Genomic DNA, 23252 nt, shown 5'->3' with positions numbered 1-23252 from the left:
ATATCTCACCCGCCCATAAACAAAAACCATAAGAATTAAGAGCATAGAAGGCCACACGGCCCTTCGAGCTTGCTCGGCCAATCAATAAGATCATGGCTAATCTTCGGCATGAAATCTAAATGTCACCCCACCCCCTCCACATCACCATATCCCATGATTCCTGTAGAGTCCAAAAATACGGATGATAGAACAGGGAGAACGGAGTTTCTCTCCCTGGATTGATCTAAATCTATGAATAAAAGGCGAGAAAGTGACCGAAAAAGGAAAATATAAAACATGGAATCATAGAATGGTTACAGCACAGAAAGAAGCCATCATCCCATAGATCCCGTGCTGTCGAATGCCTTTTGGAAGTCCATGTACACAACATTACTCGCATTACCCTCATCAACCCTCTCTGTTACCGCCTCAAAAAAATCCATCAATCTAGTTGTCAGGGTCCCAGCTACACTTTCCTCTGCTGGCCACCAGAGGGCGGTTTAGGATGCCTCAGTACACTGCTGCCATGTCTCTGGAGCTCTCTCCTCACCTGTGTCTCATTAGAGTAATTGTCTCATTAAAGTAATCAGGCCTGTTTTTTAAGCTGACTATTTCAAGCCGCTGTCACTCAGTCTTGAGTTCTCATGCCTGCAAGTCACAGGTTAGTTTATCATCCTTGCCCTGCGTTTGGTATACTCGCTTTTGTTTCTTTGCATTGTTACTTTGATCTTTTGTTTGAAGAATTCTCTGTATGTCCTATATTTGAAGAGCCTTCTAGTAAAGCATCTTTTGAGTTTTACTCCATCTCAAGTCTCTGGCTGTCTGTCTGCATTTGGGTCCACTACCGCACCCGTAACAGCAAGACTGAGTCATCAACATGGACCCAGCAGAAACCAGCAAACCAAGGGAGGACATTAATCAACTGCACTCTGCCCTGATGAGCCAGGGAGCCACGGTCGGGAGGCACGACCAACTGCTGCAGGAGATTCGTGACAGCCTGCATTCCCTAACCGAGGCTGTCAGGCATGGCCAGCAGTCGGGTTCCGCACAACCATCAGCATCTAATCCTCGACAAGACAAGGATCCAGACCTTCCAGCTCCCGAACGATACAACAGTCACCCGGGCAAGTGTCGCGTCTTCCTCATACAGTGTTCACTGCCATTCGAGCTCCAGCCTTCCAGATTCCCCTCCGATCATTCTATGGTCGCGTACATCATCTCCCTGCTCACTGGGAGAGCCCTCGCTTGGGCCACGGTCATGTGGGAGCGACAAACCCCTGCCTGCTCCAACTGTCGGATGTTCACCAAGGAGATGAGGCGAGTCTTCAACCATCCAGTTAGCGGGCGAGAGGCGGCCAATAGACTGCTCCATCTCCATCAGGGGAATCATTGTTTATCGGACTACGCCATAGAATTCCGTACTCTCGCCACTGAAAGTCTTTGGAATATGGAGGCACTCATCGCCACTTTTTTTCACGGACTTTCGGAGGAGGTCAAAGATGAACTGGCCTCTCACAGATCTATCAACAATTTCGAGGCTCTTATCGATGTGGCCATTCGGATTGACAATCGACTCCGCGGGCAGCGAAGAGAACGCCGCCGTCCGTTTCTCTCACCCCCAGACCCAAATGCAGCACCCCCGAGCCCAACGCCACCTACCGCCGTGGAGGAGCCCATGCAGCTGGGCAGAACTCGACTCTCCCAATCTGAACGGGAGCGACGAATGCGCGAGAGTCGCTGCCTTTACTGTGGGGAATTCGGGCACTTCCGCGATTCCTGTCCCAAGTTGGCGGGAAAAGCCAGGACTTGTCCAGCAGTGGGAGAACTGTGATGAGTCAAAACACCACTCCCGAATCTGCTTCTTCCGGTCTCCGTCTCTACTCTTTCCTCTCCTGGGGTAATCAGCAACACACCCTCCGTGCTTTCTTGGATTCCAGAGCGGTAGGGAATTTCATGGAACTCAACTTCGCTAGACAGCTCAAGATCCCGACGGTCGACCTCGACCATCCTCTTACAATTACTGCCCTTGATGGTAGACCCCTTGGCTCTGGTAACGTCCACCGAATTACTGACCCCCTGTGGCTATTTGTGGAGAAGCACCACCAAGAGACAATCCAGCTCCACCTCATTCATTCTCCCGAGTTTCCTCTGGTCCTGGGCTTTCCCAGGTTGTCTCTCCATAATCCACATATCAACTGGTTTACCGGGGTGCTCATGGAATGGGGTCCTACCTGCCATGCCACCTGCCTGTTCTCAATGCCACTTCTTGATTCTCCCGAGCTTTCAGTTTCCCCGACCCTTCTCGAGTCCCAGCTGCCTTTACTGACCTTATAGAGGTCTTCAGTACGAGACAGGCCATCTCCCTTCCTCCTCACCGCCCGTATGACTGTGCCATCGACTTGCTACCCGGCACTTGTCCTCCTCCGGGTCGCCTCTTTTCTCTCTCCGCTCCTGAGACCGCTGCCATGGAGGAGTATATCCGTGACGCCCTCGCCACTGGTGCTATCCATCCTTCCACCTCTCCTGCCGGGGCAGGCTTCTTCTTTGCAGTAAAAAAGGATGGGGGTCTCCACTCATACATTGATTACCGCGGCTTCAACCGGGTCACTGTGAAGAACCGCTATCCCCTTCCTCTTATGTCCACGGTGTTCGAGCTCATGCAGTGGGCCAAACCTTTACCAAGCTGGATCTTCGCAATGCCTACAATCTGGTCCGCATAAGGGAGGGAGACGAGTGGAAACAGCTTTCAACACCCCTACTGGCCATTATGAGTACTTAGTAATGCCATTCGGTCTGGCCAATGCACCCGCGGTCTTTCAAGCCCTGATTAACGACGTTCTCCGTGATCTGCTTAACCGGTTCGTCTTTGTCTACCTCGACGACATTCTCATCTTTTCGAGCTCCCCCCAAGAACATGTTCAGCATATCTGAGAGGTACTGCACCGGCTTCTTAAAAACCACCTTTATGTCAAGCTCGAAAAATGAGATTTCCATGTCCCCACTGTCTCCTTCCTGGGCTTCGCCATCACCAATGGCAGCATTCAGATGGACCCAGACAAGACCCAGGCCGTCCGTGAGTGGCCAACACCCACTTCAGTCAAACAGGTCCGACGCTTCCTCGGCTTCGCCAACTTCTACAGAAGGTTCATCAGAAACTTCAGCTCCATAGCGGCACCCCTCTCGGCTTTAACCAAGACAACATCCACCCTTTTTCACTGGTCACCCGTGGAGGAGAAAGCATTCAAAGAACTCCACCGGCGCTTCACGACGGCTCCCGTTCTGGCCCTCCCCGATGCATCTCTTCCCTTCAGGGTCGAGGTGGATGCCTCTGTAATTGGAGTGGGGGCCGTCCTGTCCCTACGTTCTGTCACAGACCAGAAACTCCACCCGCGTGCCTTCTTCTCCAGGCGGCTCTTGCCTGCAGAGCACAACTATGACATCGGGACAAGAGAACTGCTTGCTGTCAAGTTGGCGTTGGAGGAATGGAGGCACTGGCTAGAGCGGGCCAAACACCCATTCGTGGTCTGGACCGACCACAAGAACCTCGCCTACTTCGAGGACGCCAAACGCCTCAATTCTCGCCAGGCCCGGTGGGTGCTCTTCTTCACTCGGATCAACTTCATCCTCTCTTACCGCCCCGGGTCCAAAAACCTGAAAGCTGACACGCTATCCCGGCAATTCGACCCCCCGGATATAAGTGAAACACTGACACCCATCCTTCCGAGCTCCAGGATTTTGGCTCCGGTTCGCTGGGGCATCGACACAACCATTCGAGAGGCACAACGGCGGGAGGCCGATCCAGGCGGCGGACCCCTGAATCGACTGTTTGTTCCCACAACAGTCCAATCCCAAGTCCTGCAGTGGGGACATTCGTCCCGGCTGACTGGGCATCCAGGGGTCGCCCGGACGCTCCAGTTTATCCACAGTAGATTCTGGTGGCCGTCGATCAAGAGGGATGTCCGGTCATTTGTCTTAGCTTGCAGCACCTGTGCCCAGCAGAAGAACCCCAGGACACGACCACATGGCCTCCTTCACCCACTCCCCATTCCAAACCATCCTTGGTCCCACCTTTCCCTGGACTTTGTCACCAATCTGCCACCGTCCCAGGGTAACATTGCCATCCTAGTTGTTGTCGACCGGTTCTCCAAAGCCTGCCAGTTCATCCCCCCTGCCCAGGCTCCCTTCCGCCCGAGAAACTGCAGAGCTCATGGTGCAGCATGTCTTCCGCCTACACGGCCACCCCCTAGACATAGTGTCAGACCATTGTCCCCAGTTCACCTCCCGGTTCTGGAAGGCTTCCTGTCGTCTCCTGGGTGCGGCGGTCAGCCTCTCCTTGGGTTATCATCCCCAGTCCAATGGGCAGACCGAGAGGATGAATCAGGACCTGGAGATGACTCTGCGCTGCCTTGCCTCCTCCAACCCCTCTACTTGGAGCAAACACTTCATTTGGGTGGAATATGCTCACAACACACTACAGAACTCCTCCATTGGGATGTCACCGTTCGAGTGTCAGTTCAGTTACCGACCTCTGTTGTTCCCCAAGCAGGAACCTGAGGTGGGGGTACCGTCGGCAGAGTCGTTCGTCCGGTGCTGCCAGTGGACCTGGAGAAAGGCCCGTCCTGCGCTGCAACTGGCATCAAGTCGACAGAGGATCCAGGCCAACCGATGATGCAATCCTGCCCCTTTGCTCCGGCCTGGGCCAATGGTTTGGCTCTCCACCCGGGACCTTACCCTGCGGGTCGAGTCCTGCAAACTGGCTCCTCGCTTCGTCAGTCCATTCAAGATACTCCGGAAGATAAACCCAGTTACCTACCGTCTCCTGTTGCCTCGATCCATGAGGATCCATCCATCCTTCCATGTCTCCTGTCTCAAACCTGTGCAGACCAGTCCCCTATCCCCAGCCACCAGACCACCTCCAGCCCCTCGACTAGTAAGGGGCCAGCCCGCCTACACTGTCAGCCGTCCCCTTCGCTCCCGCCTGGTCTGCGGAGTCTCCAGTATTTGGTGGACTAGGAGGGTTACAGTCCAGAGGAGCGCTCCTGGGTTCCGGCTCGTGACATCCTGGATCCTGGGCTTATCTGGGAGTTCCACCGGCGCCAGCCAGAGGCTACTGCGGGTACATCAGGTGCCGTCCCTAGGGGGGGGGGGTTCTGTCAGGGTCCCAGCTACACGTTCCTCTGCTGGACGCCAGAGGGCTGTTAGGATGCCTCAGTACACTGCTGCCATGTCTCTGTACCTCTCTCCTCACCTGTGTCTCATTAGAGTAATTTACTCATCAGAGTAATCAGGCCTGTTATTTAAGCTGACTATTTCCAGCCCCAGTCACACAGTCTTGAGTTCTCATGCCTGCAAGTCACAGGTTAGTTCATAGTCCTTGCTCTGCGTTTGGTATACTCGCTTTTGTTTCTTTGAATTGTTACTTTGATCTTTTGTTTGAAGAATTCTTTGTATGTCCTGCATTTGAAGAGCCGTCTAGTAAAGCATCTTTTGAGTTTTACTCCATCTCAAATCTCTGGCTGTCTGTCTGCATTTGGGTCCACTACCGCACCCAAAACATTAGTTAAGCACGATTTGCCTTTGACAGATCCATGCATGCTTTCCTTAATTAATCTAAACTTAACCAAGTGACTGCTAATTTTATCCTTGATCATCGTTTCTAAAAGCAACCCCGCCACCAAAGTTGCTGGATTTATCCTTGCGCCCGTTTTTGAACTAGGGTGTAACATTTGCAGTTCTCCAGTTCTCTAGCACCACACCGTATCTAAGGAGAGCTGGAAGATTATGGCCAGTACCTCCGCAATTTATACCCTTACCTCCCTCAGCATCCTAGGATGCATCCCATCCGCTCCTAGTGACTGATCTACTTTCAGTACAGCAGGACTTTATGTTCCTCGCGTTTATCAATTTTTAGCCCATCCAATATCTAAACTACCTCCTCTTTCACTATGGCTTTGGCAGCAGCTTCTTCCTTGTTGAAGACAGATGCAAAGTATTAATGTAATATCTCAGCCAGGCCCTCTGCTTCCACTCCTAGTTCTCCTGTTTGGTCCCTTTTCGGCCCCACCCCTCCTTTTCCTACCCATTTACTATTTATATGCATATAGAAGATGTGATAAAAATAATAACTTCCGGGAAGTTATGTCATCACTTTCTGTGAACTGTGAACTGTGAACTATGAACTGTGTACATACCTCACTTCCTGTCATGTGTCACTTCCTGTTGGACTGGTATAAATACTGGTCTGTTCAGTATTGTAAGAGGCTTCTACCAGAGGCATGGTAAAGACCTCTCTTGTATATAGTGTGTTTATAAGTTACTTAAAGCTTACTTTAAAGTTACTTGATGGTAAGCCTCCTTTTTCTTACATCAATTTAAGTAACTTAGTATTTACACTCACAAATACTAGACCTTCGGACAAACTCGGAATTAAGGATCCAGGGAACCACCCATCATGGAGAAAATCCTTAGACCTATTCGTCTGGACTTGGACCCGAATGCACCAGCAGCTGGCAGGGTATGGAAGCATTGGTACCGTACTTTTGAGAATTTTCTGGATGAATGTGAAGCGGATGCTCCTGCTAGATTGAAGATACTTATCAATTATGTGACCCCAAAAGTGTTCGAATAGGTTGATGAATGGGATAATTACGATGAGGTGATTCGGGCACTTAAGAAACTGTATGCCAAGACCCCAAATGAGGTCTATGCTAGACATCTACTGGCCACAGCCCGACAAGGGCCAGGGGAATCAATTGACGAATTCCTGCAAGAACTTCGCAGGCTCAGCGTAGATTGTAACTTTCAGGCAGCCTCAGCTGAGCTGTACCGCCAAGAAATGATTCGTGATGCTTTCATCTGCGGGATTGCCTCTCCATTTATACGCCAGCGTCTATTAGAAAGTAAAACACTTGAGCTACAAAAAGCTTTTGACCTAGCTTGTTCACTGGATTTGGCAAAGAGAAATGCAGACCTCTATCAGCTGCCCAGATCTCGATCTGCTGCTGTAGCTGCAACCAGACAATTCAAGCGGTCTCAGGTGAACCCTATCATGGGGGAATCTAATTCTGATAATTCTGATGAAGAAGAGGAGGACGACCCCACTTTAGCAGCCTCTTGGCAATCTAGGAAGGAATGCTTCTTTTGTGGAGATGCTTTTCACCCTAGGAAAACCTGCCCTGCTCGCAATGCAATCTGCAGTTATTGCGGGAAAAAAGGACACTTTGCTAAAGTTTGCCTATCAAGGGCCTCTACGAGGGCCAATCCAGCTAAGGCCTACCGAACTGCCCCAATTAGGGCCTATCAAGATGCTCCAGCTAGGACCTATCAAGCTTCCTCTCGAGCTCTCTCCCGAAGAAGCACACCGAGAGTTTCAGCCACTCTCTGTGCAACGACACCAATTACAGCTGCTTGCCCACAGAACCTGTCTCATGCAGCCACAAAAATTTCAATTAAAGGGCATACCTTAGATGCCTTAATTGACTCAGGAAGTACTGATAGTTTCATTAAGGAACAGATTGTTGCGAAATTGAAACTACATGTCTTCCCATCGGACCAGGCAATTGCGATGGCCCAGTCATCACTTAATACCAGAATCTCCGGCTTTTGTGTTGTTGATATGACACTTCATGGTCGTATGTATCCCTCCACCCGACTTTCGGTGCTCAAGGACTTATGTAGTGATCTCCTCTTAGGACTGGACTTCCAAAAACAGCATAAGAAACTCACCATTGAGTTTGGTGGATCCAAACCCGGACTTACTATTTCTAATACACCGTCTAAATTACCATTTTGTGCATTATCAGCAGCTTCACTTGATGAACCCTCATTATTTGCCAGTATTCCGCCTCAATGCCAACCGATAATAACGAAATCGCGGCGCTTTAATCAGGAAGACCAATCTTTTATTGCGGCTGAAATCTCTCGACTTCTAGCAGAGGATATCATTGAACCATGTTCGTCGCCCTGGCGGGCTCAAGTCGTCATTGTCAAGAACCCTCTAAAACCTCACAAACAGCGACTATGCATCGATTATTCGCAAACCATCAATCAATATACCGACTTGGACGCCTACCCATTGCCACGCATTGATGATATGGTTAATAAACTGGCCGAATACAAAGTGTTCTCAACTTACGATTTAAAAAGTGCCTATCATCAGTTACCCTTGAAGGTCTCAGATAAGCAGTACACAGCCTTTGAGGCTAATGGACGGCTGTACCAATTTCGTCGCCTCCCATTCGGGGTTACTAATGGAGTGGCTGTCTTTCAACGGGCAATGGATGGCCTGGTTAAGCAGGAAAACCTAAGGGACACTTTTCCCAATCTTGATAACATTACCATTGCAGGTCACGATCAACAGGAACACGACTCCAACCTCCAAAAATTTCGGGACGCCCTCCATCGCCGTAATTTGACCCTGAATGAATCCAAATCTGTTGAGTCGCAACCGACCATCAACATCCTTGGCTACTGCGTAGGCAATGGTATCATTCAGCCAGACCCAGAAAGACTTCGCCCGCTCCAAGAGCTCCCGTCACCTAAGAATCCGGCTTCTTTACGTCAGGCTCTCGGTCTGTTTGCATACTACGCTAAATGGATTCCTCATTTTTCGGACAAAATCCAACCCTTGCTGCATGCTAGATCATTTCCACTGGGAACAGCGGCTGTTGCAGCCTTTAACCTTCTCAAAAAACAGTTGGAGAAAGCGGCTCTTCACTCCATTGATGAGAATCTCCCTTTCGTGGTTGAATGTGATGCCTCGGAGGTGGCGATCTCGGCTACTCTGAATCAGGAAGGTCGTCCTGTAGCATTTATGTCCAGGACCTTACAAGGTGCCGAGCTACATTATCCTCCGGTTGAGAAAGAAGCCACAGCCATCATAGAGGCAGTACGGAAGTGGAACCATTTTCTAGCTCGCCAGCACTTTACATTGATCACGGACCAACGATCAGTCGCCTTCATGCTCGATAATCGAAAGCGAACCAAAATTAAGAATAATAAAATACAACTTTGGAGGATGGAACTGGCCTCTTTTGGTTATACCATTCTCTATCGGCCTGGCAAGGAGAATGTGGCCCCGGACAACCTCACACGGGCATTCTGCTCCACTATGTCATCCTCCACTCTCATGGATGTCCACAATGGTTTGTGTCATCCTGGCGTTACGCGCATGCTACATTTCGTACGATCACGGAATCTCCCTTTTTCCACTGGAGATGTAAAGAAAATATGCTCAGAATGCCGGCTTTGTGCGGAATTAAAACCTCAGTTCTTCCGCCCCTCAGATGGTATACTCATACATGCAACCCAACCGATGCAACGACTTAGCATCGATTTTAAGGGCCCAGTGCCCTCTTCAACTCGGAACACATATTTGCTCACCATGATCGACGAATATTCACGTTTTCCGTTTGCCTTCCCCTGCTCCAATATGCTGGCGTCCACAGTAATCTGCTGCCTTGAGCAGGTATTTTCTCTCTGTGGCATGCCGGCTTATATTCACTCAGATCGGGGTCCATCCTTTATGTCGAGGGAACTCAAGGACTACCTCTCAGAACGGGGAATTGCTACAAGCAAAACAACACCATACCATCCCATCGGAAATGGGCAGGTAGAGAGGTATAACGGTATCATCTGGAATTCCGTACGTCTCGCTTTAAGATCTCGGGGCCTACCAGACCAGCAATGGGAAACAGTGCTTCCGGATGCATTGCACTCTATACGGTCCCTGCTTTCTACAGCCACAAATACTACACCTCATGAGCGGTTCTTTGGATTCCAGCGTCGCTCATCTCATGGGACATCACTCCCGTCATGGCTAACTACTCCTGGACCTGTATTACTCCGAAGATACGTTCGGACGTCTAAAAATGACCCTCTTGTAGACGAGGTCGAACTAACCGATGCCAACCCCACCTATGCAAACATACGATATTCCGACGGCCGAGAATCTACCGTATCATTACGGGATCTGGCTCCCTGCCCACCAGGACCTAGTGGGACATCGGGTGATGGCATTTCACCAGGAAACTCTTGGGACCTATCAGGTACCCCTCTCCAGGATCCTGATCGGACACCAACTAGCTTGGTGCCGGTAGAACCCCGTGCTCAAGGTTGCGACCCTCCCAGTACCACGCATGAAAGTACTGGTCCGCCACAGACCAGCTCTGCACCTCCCTCTGAACAGAGGCAGTCTGGCTTTGAACCTATTGGGGCTCGTACTCGAAGCCATGATCTCCCCGACCCTTCACAGGGCAATCCAGGCCACACGGACTCTGACCAATGGCCAACTGCATGTAAGCGGACCAGCGACCCTCTACGACGGGAATCCAAACGGGTGCGACTCTTCCTTGTTCGGCGGCTGTGGACCAAAAGGTAGACCACAGCCTCCTAAACCTGCAGGAGGGAAGAATGTGATAAAAATAATAACTTCCGGGAAGTTATGTCATCACTTTCTGTGAACTGTGAACTGTGAACTATGAACTGTGTACATACCTCACTTCCTGTCATGTGTCACTTCCTGTTGGACTGGTATAAATACTGGTCTATTCAGTATTGTAAGAGGCTTCTACCAGAGGCATGGTAAAGACCTCTCTTGTATATAGTGTGTTTATAAGTTACTTAAAGCTTACTTTAAAGTTACTTGATGGTAAGCCTCCTTTTTCTTACATCAGAAGACTTTTAGATTCCATTTTCTGTTAGCTGCCAATCCATCCTCAAACTCTCTCTTTGCCACTCTTATTTCCTTTTTGACTTCATCTCTGAACTTTCTATGTTCAGCCTGTTTCTCACTTGTATTCTCAACCAGACATCTGTCATACTCCCCCTTTGTCTGTGTCATCTTACTCACTATCTTTTTCGTCATCCGGGGTGCTCCGGCTTTGTTTGCCCTACCTTTCCCCCTCGTGGGAATGTACCTCGATTGCACCCGAATCATCACTTCTATAAAGGCAGCCCATTGTTCAATTACAGTTTTTCCTGTTAATCTTTGTTTCCAATTTACCAGCTCCGTTCTCAACCCACTGAAACTGGCACTCCTCCATTTAAGTATTTTTTACTATAGATTATTCCCTGTCCTTTTCCATAGCTAATCTAAAGCTAATGATGCTCTGATCGCTGTTCCCTAAATGTTCCCTTACTGAAACTTGCTCCACCTGACACACCTCATTCCCCAGAACCAGATCCAGCAATGCGTCCTTCCTCTTTGGACCAGAAATGCACCAATCTCGAAAATCCTCTTGCACTCACTTCAGAAAGTCTTCCCCTTGTCTGCCCTTTATACTTTTACTAACCCAGTCTATATTAGGTTAATTGAAGTCCCGCATTATTACTACTATACATTTCTTCCACCTCCCTGTAATTTCCCTGCACATTTTCTCCTTTGTATTCTTCCCACTAGTTGGTGGCCTACAGAATAAACTAGTCGTGTAATGGCACCTCTATTGTTTCTTAACTCTAACCAAATAGATTCTGTCCTTGACCCTCCTAGACATCCTCACTCTCTAGCTCTGTAATTTGCTCCTTAATCAGTACTGCTACCCAATCTTCTTTCTTTCCTGCACTATCTTTCTCGAACATCGTATATCCAGGAATATTTAGTACCCAATCCTGCCCTTTTTAGAGCCAGGTCTCTGTTATCGCCATGACATCATTTTCCTAGGGGAACGAGTGACCAACAGGCAGAGTAATAGGTGCAGGCAGTTAGTGCAGTGGACCCTGTGGCCATCCCCCTCTCCAACAGGTACACCACTTTGAGTACCGTAGGGGGGGATTGCTTATCAGAGGAAGGCAAGAGCAGCCAACTTCCTAGCACCAGGGGTGGCTCTGCTGCACAGCACGGGAGGAAAAAGGGGTAGAGCTATAGTAATAGGGGATTCTATTGCAAGGGGAATAGATAGGCATTTCTGCGGCTGCAAACGAGATTCCAGGATGGTGTGTTGCCTCCCTGGTGCAAGGGTCAAGGATGTCTCCGAACGGCTGCAGAACATCTTGGAAGGGGAGGGTGAACAGCCAGTTGTCGTGGTGCATATAGGCACCAACGATATAGGTAAAAAGCAGGATGAGGCCCTAAAAGTGGAATATAGGGAGTTAGGAGATAAATTATAAAACAGGACCTCAAAGGTAGTAATCTCGGGATTGCTACCAGTGCCACGTGCTAGTCAGTGTAGAAATAGAAGGATACTTCAGATGAATACGTGGCTCGAGGAATGGTGCCAGGGGAAGTGATTCAAGTTCCTGGGACATTGGAACCGGTTCTGTGGGAGGTGGGACCAGTTCAAACCGGATGGTTTGCACCTGGGCAGGGCTGGATGATGTCCTAGGCGGAGTGTTTGCTAGTGCTGTGGGGGAGGGTTTAAACTAAAATGGCAGGGGGTTGGGAACCTGAGCAGGGAGGCAGAGGAAAGGGAAACAAGGATAAAAGCAAAAGATAGGAAGGAAAAAACAAAAGTGGCAGTCAGAGAAATCAACGGTTTAAATCAAACGTGGCCACAGTAAATAATAATTCTAATAGGTCTAAGAGCGTAAAAAAAACAAGCCTGAAGTGTTTGTGTCTTAATGCGAGGAGCACTTGTAATAAGGTGGATGAATTGGCTGCGCAAAAAGAGGTCAACGAATATGATTTGGTTGTGATTACAGAAACGTGCCTCAAGGATGGCCAAGACTGGGAACTCAACTTCCAGGGGTATTCGATATTCAGGAAAGATAGGCAAAAAGGTAAGGGAGGTGGTGTAGCATTACTGGTTAAAGAAGGGATTAACACAATTGTAATGAAGGATATTAGCTCTGATGATGTGGAATCTGTATGGGTAGAATTGAGAAATACTAAGGGGAAAAAACGTTAGTGGGGGTGGTATATAGACCTCCAAACAGTAAGGCGGAGGTTGGGGATGGCATTAAAAGGGAAATTAAAGAAGCGTGCAATAAGGGCTCAGGAGTCATCATGGGTGACTTTAATCTGCATATAGATTGGTCCAACCAAATTAGTTAAAATAATGTGGAGGAGGAATTCCTGGAGTGTTTACGGGATGGTTTCCTAGACCAATATGTCGAGGAACCAACCAGAAATCAGGCCACCTTAGATTGGGTATTATGTAATGAGAAAGGATTAATTAGCAATCTTGTTGTACGAGGCCCCTTGGGTCGGAGCGATCATAATATGACCGAATTCTTCATTAAGATGGAGAATGAAGTAGTTGACTCAGAGACTAGGGTCCTGACGTTAAATAAAGGAAACTACGATGGTCTGAGGACAGAGTTGGGTAGGATTGATTGTGGAATGGCACTCAAATGTTTGACGGAGGATAGGCAATGGCAAACATTCAAAGATCGAATGGATGAGCTACAGAATTTGTTCATCCCAGTTTGGCATTAAAATAAAACAAAAAAGGTGACTCAACCGTGGCTAACAAGGGAAATTAGGGCTAGCACAAGATCCAAGGAGAGGACATATAAATTGGCCAGAAAAAGCAATAATCCTGAGGATTGGGAGCAGTTTAGAATTCAACAAAGGAGGACAAAGGTATTAATTAAGAAAGGGAAAATAGAATATTAGAGTAAGCTTGCAGGGAACTTAAAAACTGACTGTAAAAGCTTTTACAGATATGTGAAGAGAAAAAGATTGGTGATGTCAAGCGTAGGTCACTTGCAGTCAGAATCAGGGGAATTTATAATGTGGAACAAAGAAATGGCAGACCAACTAAATATATATTTTGGTTCTGTCTTCACAAAGGAGGACACAAATAACCTCCCAGAGATGCCGGGGAACATCGGGTCTGATGAAAGAGTGGAACTGAAAGAAATCAGTATTTGTAGGGAAATGGTGTTAGGAAAATTGATGGGACTGAATGCCGATAAATCCCCAGGGCCTGATAATCTATATCCCAGGGTACTTAAGGAAGTGATCCTAGAAATAGTAGATGCACTGCTGGTCATCTTCCAGAACTCGATAGACTCTGGAACAGTACCCATGGAGTGAAGGGTAGCTAATGTTACCCTACTATTCAAAAAAGGTGGTAGAGAAAAAGTGGCGAATTATAGACCAGTAAGCCTGACATCAATAGTGGGGAAAATGCTGGAGTCCATTATAAAAGATGTAATAGCAGAGCACTTGCAAAGCAGTGACAGGATCGGACAAAGTTAACATGGATTTACAAAAGGTAAATCATGCTTGACTAATCTACTGGAATTTTTTGAGGATGTAACTGGTAAAATAGATCAGGGAGAACCAGTGGATGTCGTGTATTTGGACTTTCAGAAGGCTTTCGATAAGGTCCCGCATAAGAGATTAGCGTGCAAAATTAAGGCACATGGGATTGGGGGCAAGGTATTGACTTGGATAAAGAACTGGTTGGCGGACAGAAAGCAAAGAGTTGGAATAAACGGGTCATTTTCTGAGTGGCAGGCAGTGACTAGTTGGGTACCTCAAGGATCGGTCCTAGGACCCCAGCTGTTCACAATATATATTAATGATCTGGACGAGGGAATTGGATGTAATATCTCCAAATTTGCAGACGACACAAAGCTGGGTGGGAGGGTATGCTGTAAGGAGGATGTCGTGAAACTGCAGGACGATTTGGACAGGTTGGGTGATTGGGCAGAAACATGGCAAATGCACTATAATGTCGATAAATGTGAGGTTATCCACTGTGGTGGCAAAAACAGGATGGCAGATTATTTTTTGAATGGCAATAGATTGGGAGAAGGGGAAGTGCTAAGAGACCTGGGTGTCCTTGTGCAGCAATCGCTGAAGATAAGCATGCAGGTACAGCAGGTGGTTAAGAAGGCAAATGGTATGTTGGCCTTCGTAGCAAGAGGGTTCGAGTACAGGAACAAGGATGTCTTGCTACAGTTGTACAGGGCCTTGGTGAGACCACACCTTGAGTATTGTGTGCAGTTTTGGTCGCCTTACCTGAGGAAGCACGTTCTTGCCATGGAAGGAGTGCAGCGAATATTTACCAGGCTGATACCTGGGATGGCAGGAATGACGTATGGTGAGAGATTGGGTCGATTGGGCTTATACTCACTGGAGTTTATAAGGTTGAGAGGGGATCTCATCGAAACCTATAAAATTCTGTCAGGCCTGGAGAGACTAGATGCAGGAAGGATGAGTCTGCTGGCCGGGGAGTCCAGAACCAGGGGTCATATTCTAAGGATAAGGGGTAAGCCATTTAGGGCTGAAATGAGGAGGAATTTCTTCACCCAGAGAGTGGTGAACCTGTGGAATTCTCTGCCACAGAGGGCGGTGGAGGTCAGTTCATTAAATATATTCAAGAAGGAGTTGGATATATTTCTTAAGGCTAAAGGGATCAAGGGATATGTGGAGAAGGCAGGGACAGGGTACTGAATTTGGATGACCAGCCATGACCTCATTGAATGGCGGAGCAGGCTCGAAGGGCCGAATGGTCTACTCCTGCTCCTATCTTCTATGTTTCTATGTGTCTGTTTCATTAAGTGTATATTGCCTCTCCCTGTTGGTTCTGACAAAATCCATCACCTCACACTTCTCTGTATTAAACTCCATCTGTCACTTGTCTTTCCACACTACTAGCCTTTCTATGTCCTGTTGCAGCCGATTGATATCATCCTCACTGTTTGCCACACCCCCAAGTTTGGTGTCACTGGCAAATTTAGAAATTCAACACTATATTCCAATATCCAGGTCATTTATGTATATCAAAAAAAGCAGTGCAGTGCCCCCAGCACTGGCCCTTGCGGAACACCACTGGCTACCATCCTCCAATCTTAAAAACAGCCATTTACCACAACACGCTGTTTTCTGTCATTAAGCCAATTCCTTATCCAAGCTGCCACTGACCATTCTATTACAAGAGCCTCAATTTTGTTAACCAGCCTTCTATGTGGTACGTTGTTAAACGCCTTCCTAAAATCCATGTAGACAACATCCATTGCATTCCTTTCATTAATCCTCCCTGTTACTTCGTCAAAAAATTAATTTAGATTAGTCAAACATGATCTGGCTTTTACAAATCTGGGTTGGCTTTCCTTAATTAGCTTAAACCTCTCCAAATGCCCGTTAATTTTTTTCTTGATTATTGTTTCTAAACCTTTACACAACACTGCTGTTAAACTGACCGACCTGTAGTTACTAGGACTGTCCTTACACCCTTTCTTGAACAGTGGTGTCATTTTTGCCACTTTCCAATCCTCAGGCACCTCCCCCGCATCTAGGGAAGATTGGAAAATTATGGCAAGCCCTTCCGTTATCTCATCCCCCAATTCCCTTAGCAACCTGGGATGCAAGCCATCTGGACCAGTCGACTTATCTACACTAAACAAACCCAGCCTTTCTAATGCATCCTGTGTATCTATTTTTACCCCGTCCGTTGCTGCTACCTTTTCCACAACTACCGATTTTTTGACGGCATCCACCTCCTTTGTAAACACCGATACAAAGTATTCAATGGGGCAGTAAATCCTCCCCAAACGGGTGAGTACGGAAGGGGTACTCACGCGTCTGGCCGGAGGAAATGCCGGTTTTCAGCATGCACAGCGCATGCGCTGAAAACTGGCATTTCCTCTCCTCTAACCCAAGAGGTGAAGAGGCTAGTGTGTGCGCTGTAGGGGGCAGCGCATGCGTCTTGGATTTCCTCTGTTTTGGGGAAATTGCGCATGTGTAAATGCCTCCGGTCTTTATGCTTGTAAAAAGCACACGTAAGTATTTATTTTTACAGGTAAGTTGTGTTTTAGTGCAATTTAGAATTTTTTTTCCACAGGTTTATTATTTTAAAGAATCTACAATAACGTAAGTTTAGTTTTAGACCCTTATTATTAAACATTTATTTTTTTCAAAAAAAAAACTATTGTTTAAATTATTTTTAAAAACTTATTTATACTTAATTTAATGATTGGGGTGTTTAAAAAAAATGTATTTAAAGTTTAAGTAGTGTTTTGGGGTGCAGTACTTCTCATGAGTTTGACAGTTCTTACTCTCAAACTTATGAATGAAGTTTCCCCTCCCCTGATTGGCTGAACAGTGCTCACCTGATCCCAGCCGGCACATCGCACTAACTACGCCGCTGGGTCAGGTTAGCACAGCGCGCCAACATCAGAACCGGGCCACTGACAGGAAATCCACTGCAGGCCAGGTTTCAGATGTCGGCGCACCGGGTAAGTGCACATCGGGGGCTTGCACGCGCGGCAAGCCCCCGACACCAAGTTCTGGGCCATTGAGTATTCTAGACTTGCCCTGCGTGTCTAAGCATATATCAGCTTCTTTGTCCTTAATTGGCCCCACCCCGCCTCTTGCTATTTTCATTCCAGCAGAAGATTTTTGGGTTCCCTTTTATGTTTACTGCCATTCTACTCTCATATTCCCTCTGCCAATTTTATTTTCATCTTCACTTCCCCTCTCAACTTAACGTATTTGGTGTGGTTCTCCCTTGAAGATTTAAACTGACATGAATCACACACCCTCCTTTTTTGTTTCATCATCTTCTCTATCTCTCTCGCCATCCAAAGAGTCCTTGCATTGGTTCCTTTACCCTTACCTCTTATTGGAATGTACCTAGCCTGTACTTGGAACATCTCCTCCTTAAAGATCACCCATTGTTCTGTTACAGTTTTTCCTGTCAGTCTTTGGTTCCATTTTACCCTGGCTAGATCCTTTCGCATCCCATTGAAGTTAGCCCTATTCCAGTTTAGAAAGTCCACTCTAGATTGTTCCTTGCTCCTCTCCATTGCTAATCTAATTCTTATGATACGATGATCACACGTGCCAAAGTGTTCTCCCATAGTCACTTGGTCGAGCTGGACCACCTCTTTCCCCAGCACCAGATCCAGCAATGCCTCCTTTCTAGTTGGGCCAAGAATATACTGGTCAAGGAATTTATCCTGAACACATTTCAGAAAATCCTCCCTCTCATTTCACTTTACCCTAGCATTATCCCAATCGATGTTTGGGTAATTAAAGCTCCCCAATATCAGCATGCACTAGCTCTTGCATATCTCTGCGCTTTCCCTGCAGATTCACTCCTCTACCTCCCTCTCACTATTTGGAGGCCTATAGAATACCCCCCCTAGCATGATCATACACTTTTTGCTCCTCAGCTCTAACCAAATGGATTCTGTCCTTGTCCCCTCAAGAACATCCTCCCTTTGCAACACTACAATGTCTTCCGTAATCGGCACTGCCACCCCACCTCCCTTTTTTTATTTCTCTATCTTTTCTGAACACCTTGTACCCTTGAATATGAAGTGCCCAGTCCTCATCGTTTTTAAGCCACATTTGCGTTATTGCCACAACATCATATTGCCACACTGCTAATTGGGCTTGTAGCTCACCAAACTTATTCACCACACCTTATGCGTTTATGTACATGCATTCTAAACCCATTTTTCGATTTATTGTAAATTTTCTTAGTCTGTTCCTATCTAATATAATACTACTTCTGCCTCTAACACTACTTTCTTTTCTTGTACTAACAAACACACTCACTGCTTTATGCACCTTATTCCTCTTTTCTACTCCTATATGCTGGTGCCCACCCCCCTGCCAAGCTAGGTTAAACCCTCCCCAACAGCACTAGCAAACCTCCCCGCGAGAATATTGGTCCCATCTCCGTTGAGTTGTAACCCGTCCAGCTTGTACAGTTCCCACCTTCCCCAGAAAGGATCCCAATGCCTCGGGAATCTAAAGCCCTTCCTCCTGCATCACCTCTCCAGCCACGGATTCATCTGTTCTATCCTCCTATTCCTGTAGGCGCTAGCACTTGGCACTGCGAGTAATCCAGAGATTGCTACCTTTGATGCCCTGCCTATTAATCTCTTTCCTAGCTCCCTTTCGTCTGCCTGCAGGACCTCATCTCTCTTTCTGCCTATTTCGTTAGTGCCAATATGGACAATGACGTCTGGCTGTTTACCGTCCCCACTCAGAATGTTCTTCAGCCGCTCAGTGACATCCTGGCACTCTCTCCACTTCACCTGATGAAGGAGCAGCGCTCCGAAAGCTTGTGACTTCAATTAAAGCTGTTGGACTATAACCTGGTGTTGTGTGACTTCTTACATTTGTCCACCCCAGTCCAACTCCGGCATCTCCACACCATGTAGGTGAGTCACATCGTTCCATCAGTGGTATCAGCTCTAAGATCCTGTCGTTTAGGGCAATTCATTGATTGTTATTTTTTTGATCCTGAAATCCTGGTATGGAGTAAATCATAGAACAAGTTTTGTGGAAATCCATTTTTTTCAGTGGCCTGCACAGAGTGATCCTAAAAGGAGTGCTTCTAAACAGAGTGCTATGGTTGTGAATTTGGAGAGAGTAGGAATTAGGGGCAGAGGGGGGAGGAGGAGAGAATGAGAGGGGCAGCTGCAGATAAAGGTAGGCCAGAGAACCCGGAGCCGGGAGCGAGCATAAGGGAGCGAGGTAAGTGACGTCAGCACAAGGAAAGATGCTGAAACAAGAAATGGTGAGTAGATGATGACTTTTTTAAGTCTTGAGTTTAATTCTGTTAAGTTAATTAATAGTCAATTAGGTAGAGGCATGAGCCGGCACCTCAGTAACATGGAGTGCACATCCTGTGCCATTTGGGAATCCCAGAACACTTCCCACAAATTTTGGAGCTTGAGAAGCAGCTGATGACAGTGTGGTCCATCTGTAGGCTGAGAGCTACGTGGATAGCACGTTTCAGGTGGTGGTCACCCGGCAGCTTAAGACTGTGTAGACAGAGAGGGAATGGGTGACCATCAGACAGACGTATTTCATAGCCCATCTAAAAGAGGGAGGTGCTGATTGGTGAGAAGTTTTTGAGAGTTTCTTGTAAAGTTTTAAGTTTATTTCTGCGAAATTATCCCAATAGACTGGTAAATAGAGGCATGGCAGGGTAGCTCAGTACTGTCATTTGCACATCGTGTGCCATGTGGGATATCCTGGATGCTTCTTATGGCCTAGACGACCACATGTGCAGGAAGTGTCGCCAACTGCATCAACCTGAGCTCCGTGTTTGGAGCTTGAGCGGCGGCTGGAGTCACTACAGTGCATCATGGAGGCAGAGAAATACTTGGAAAGCATGCTCCTAGAAGTGGTCACCCCACAGCCTCAGAGTGTGCAGGCAGAGAGGGAATTGGTGACCAGCAGACAGAGTATGAGGACCAGGCAGGTAGGGCAGGAAACCCCAGAGTGCATCTCGCTCACTAACTGGTTCACAGTTCTGGAAACTTGTGGCGGTGATGGCTCCACTGGGAAGAGCAGCCAGAGAAAAGGCCATGGCACCACTGGGGGATCAGCTGCACGGGGGGTGGGAGAGAAGAATGACCACTTCTAGGAGCATTACCCAGCTTTCTGGAGAACAGCGACCACGACACCACACAACCCTGCCACAGCAACCTCTGCAAGACATGCCAGATCATCAACACAGATACCATCATCACACGTGAGGACACCACCCACCAGGTACATGGTACATACTCATGTGACACGGCCAATGTTGTCTACCTCATACGTTGCAGGAAAGGATGCCCCGGAGCATGGTACATCGGCGAGACCATGCAGACACTGTGACAACGGATGAACAGACACCGCGCAACAATCGCCAGGCAGGAGTGTTCCCTCCCAGTTGGGGAACACTTCAGCAGTCAAGGACATTCAGCCTCCGATCTTCGGGTAAGCATTCTCCAAGGTGGCCTTTGAGACACACGACAACGCAAAATCGTCGAGCAAAAACTGATAGCCAAGTTCCGCACCCATGAGGACGGCCTGAACCGGCATCTTGGGTTCATGTCACGCTACATGTAACCCCACCTGACGTAGGGTCATCCAGACTCGAGTCGTTGTTGGCTTGTTCTCTCTACACAGATGCGGCCTGACCTGCTGTGATTTCCAGCAAAAAAAAAATGTTTTTTGTCTGTTTTATTGTTTTTCACACAGACCCCAGCATCTGCAACATTTGACCCTTAGTGACACCACCTCATTGTTCGTTGATGTGATGTTTTCCTGACTGACCTGTCTGGACACCATTCACACCTTTAATTGCTGTGATTATCTCTCTGCCGAGGTTTGATAAATGGCAGTTAGAAAGATTACCTGTAAACATCTGACATTATTCTCTGACTATATAAGCTGTATCTATATGCATCTCTTCACTTCACCTGACGAAGGAGCAGCGCTCCGAAAGCTTGTGACTTCAAATAAAACTGTTGGACTATAACCAGGTGTTGTGTGACTTCTTACATTTAGTCACCTACATGACATTGCTCCCGCCTCAACCCAGGAATTTCCTTCCAAGGGCCACCTAGTTTACATTGCTCCCGCCTCAATCCAGGAATTTCATTGCCAGGGCCACCTAGTTTACATTGCTCCCGCCTCAATCTAGGAATTTCATTGCCAGGGCCACCTAGTTTACACTGCTCCCACCTCAATCCAGGAATTTCATTGCCAGGGCCACCTAGTTTACATTGCTCCCGCCTCAATCTAGGAATTTCATTGTCAGAGCCACCTAGTTTACATTGCTCCCGCCTCAATCTAGGAATTTCATTGTCAGAGCCACCTAGTTTACATTGCTCCCACCTAAATCCAGGAATTTCATTGCCAGGGCCGCCTAGTTTACATTGCTCCCGCCTCAATCTAGGAATTTCATTGCCAGGGCCACCTAGTTTACACTGCTCCCGCCTCAATCCAGGAATTTCATTGCCAGGGCCACCTAGTTTACTCTGCTCCAGCCTCCATCCAGGAATTTCATTGCCAGGGCCACCTAGTTTACACTGCTCCCGCCTCAATCCTGGAATTTCATTGCCAGGGCCACCTAGTTTACTCTGCTCCAGCCTCAATCCAGGAATTTAATTGCCAGAGCCACCTAGTTTACACGGCTCCCGCCTCAATCTAGGAATTTCATTGCCAGGGCCACCTAATTTACATTGCTCCCGCCTCAATCCAGGAATTTAATTGCCGGGGCCACCTAGATTACATTGCTCCCGCCTCAATCCAGGAATTTAATTGCCAGGGCCACCTAGTTTACATTGCTCCCGCCTCAATCCAGGAATTTAATTGCCAGGGCCACCTAGTTTACATTGCTCCCGCCTCAATCCAGGAATTCCATTGCCAGGGCCACCTAGTTTACATTGCTCCCGCCTCAATCCAAGAATTTAATTGCCAGGGCCACCTAGTTTACATTGCTCCCGCCTCAATCCAGGAATTTCATTGCCAGGGCCACCTAGTTTACATTGCTCCCGCCTCAATCTAGGAATTTCATTGCCAGGGCCACCTTGTTTACACTGCTCCCGCCTCAATCCAGGAATGTAATTGTCAGAGCCACCTAGATTCCACTGCTCCCTCCTCAATCTTGGAATTTAATTGCCAGGTCCACCTAGATTACACTGCTCCCGCTTCAATCTAGGAATTTCATTGACAGGGCCACCTAGCTTACACTGCTCCCACATCAACCTAGGAATTTCATTAGCAGAGCCATCTAGTTTGAAATGCTCCCTCCTCAATCCAGGAATGTAATTGTTAGAGCCATCTAGTTTACACTGCTCCTTCCTCAATCCAGGAATTACATTCCCAGGACAGCAAAGATTACACTGCTCCAGCCTCAGTTCAGGAATGTTGTTCTTCAGGCTGACTATATTTCCCTGCTCCCGCCTCAGTCGAGGAATTTCATTCCCAGGGCCACCTAGATAGCTCTGCTCCAGCCTCATTCCGGGAATTTCATTCCCTGGGCTGCCTAGTTTACGCTGCAGCCACCTAAATCCTGAGATTTAATTTCGAGGTTGCATAGATTTTACTGCCCCCGCCTCAGTTCAGGAATTTGATTCCCATTTCATTTCTCTCTTGTCTGAAACTAGGACAAGAACAAGAACAGCAAGTTTATAAAGAGTGACCTCAACCACACAAACATGTGGTGGTGTTTGACTGAGGGGAAGAAAGATTAACAGGAGCAAAGGACTGATACGAAGGAATCAAAAGAAAACGCTTAAAACATTAACCAATGAGATAAATACCCTGTATGCATCTCAATAGTCCATTAAACCCTCTGGAAATATTGAATTCTCGCATAGTCTTACTCACAGAATAATTCCTATCAGTCAATATTTCCGACTCCCTCATCACCGTCCCAGGGTCTGCACAGACCGAATAGAGGTGGAGGCACAGGGATCTACAGTTGGGAGGGAGAAACCCTCCGGGTCCTCAACATTGACTAAGTACATAATTCAGTCGTATTTTTTCCAGTCAGACATGGTAAGATCACTTCCTGCTGATTACCCCCTACCGCCCTCCCTCAGCTGATGACTCAGCGCATGTTCATGCTGGAAACCGAGTGCAG

This window comes from Somniosus microcephalus, unplaced genomic scaffold (genome assembly GCF_052327205.1).
Source record: "Somniosus microcephalus isolate GS21.2 unplaced genomic scaffold, FLI_Smic_1.0 scaffold352, whole genome shotgun sequence".
NCBI classification, from domain to species: Eukaryota; Metazoa; Chordata; class Chondrichthyes; order Squaliformes; family Somniosidae; genus Somniosus; species Somniosus microcephalus.
This window is presented reverse-complemented; position numbering follows the sequence as displayed.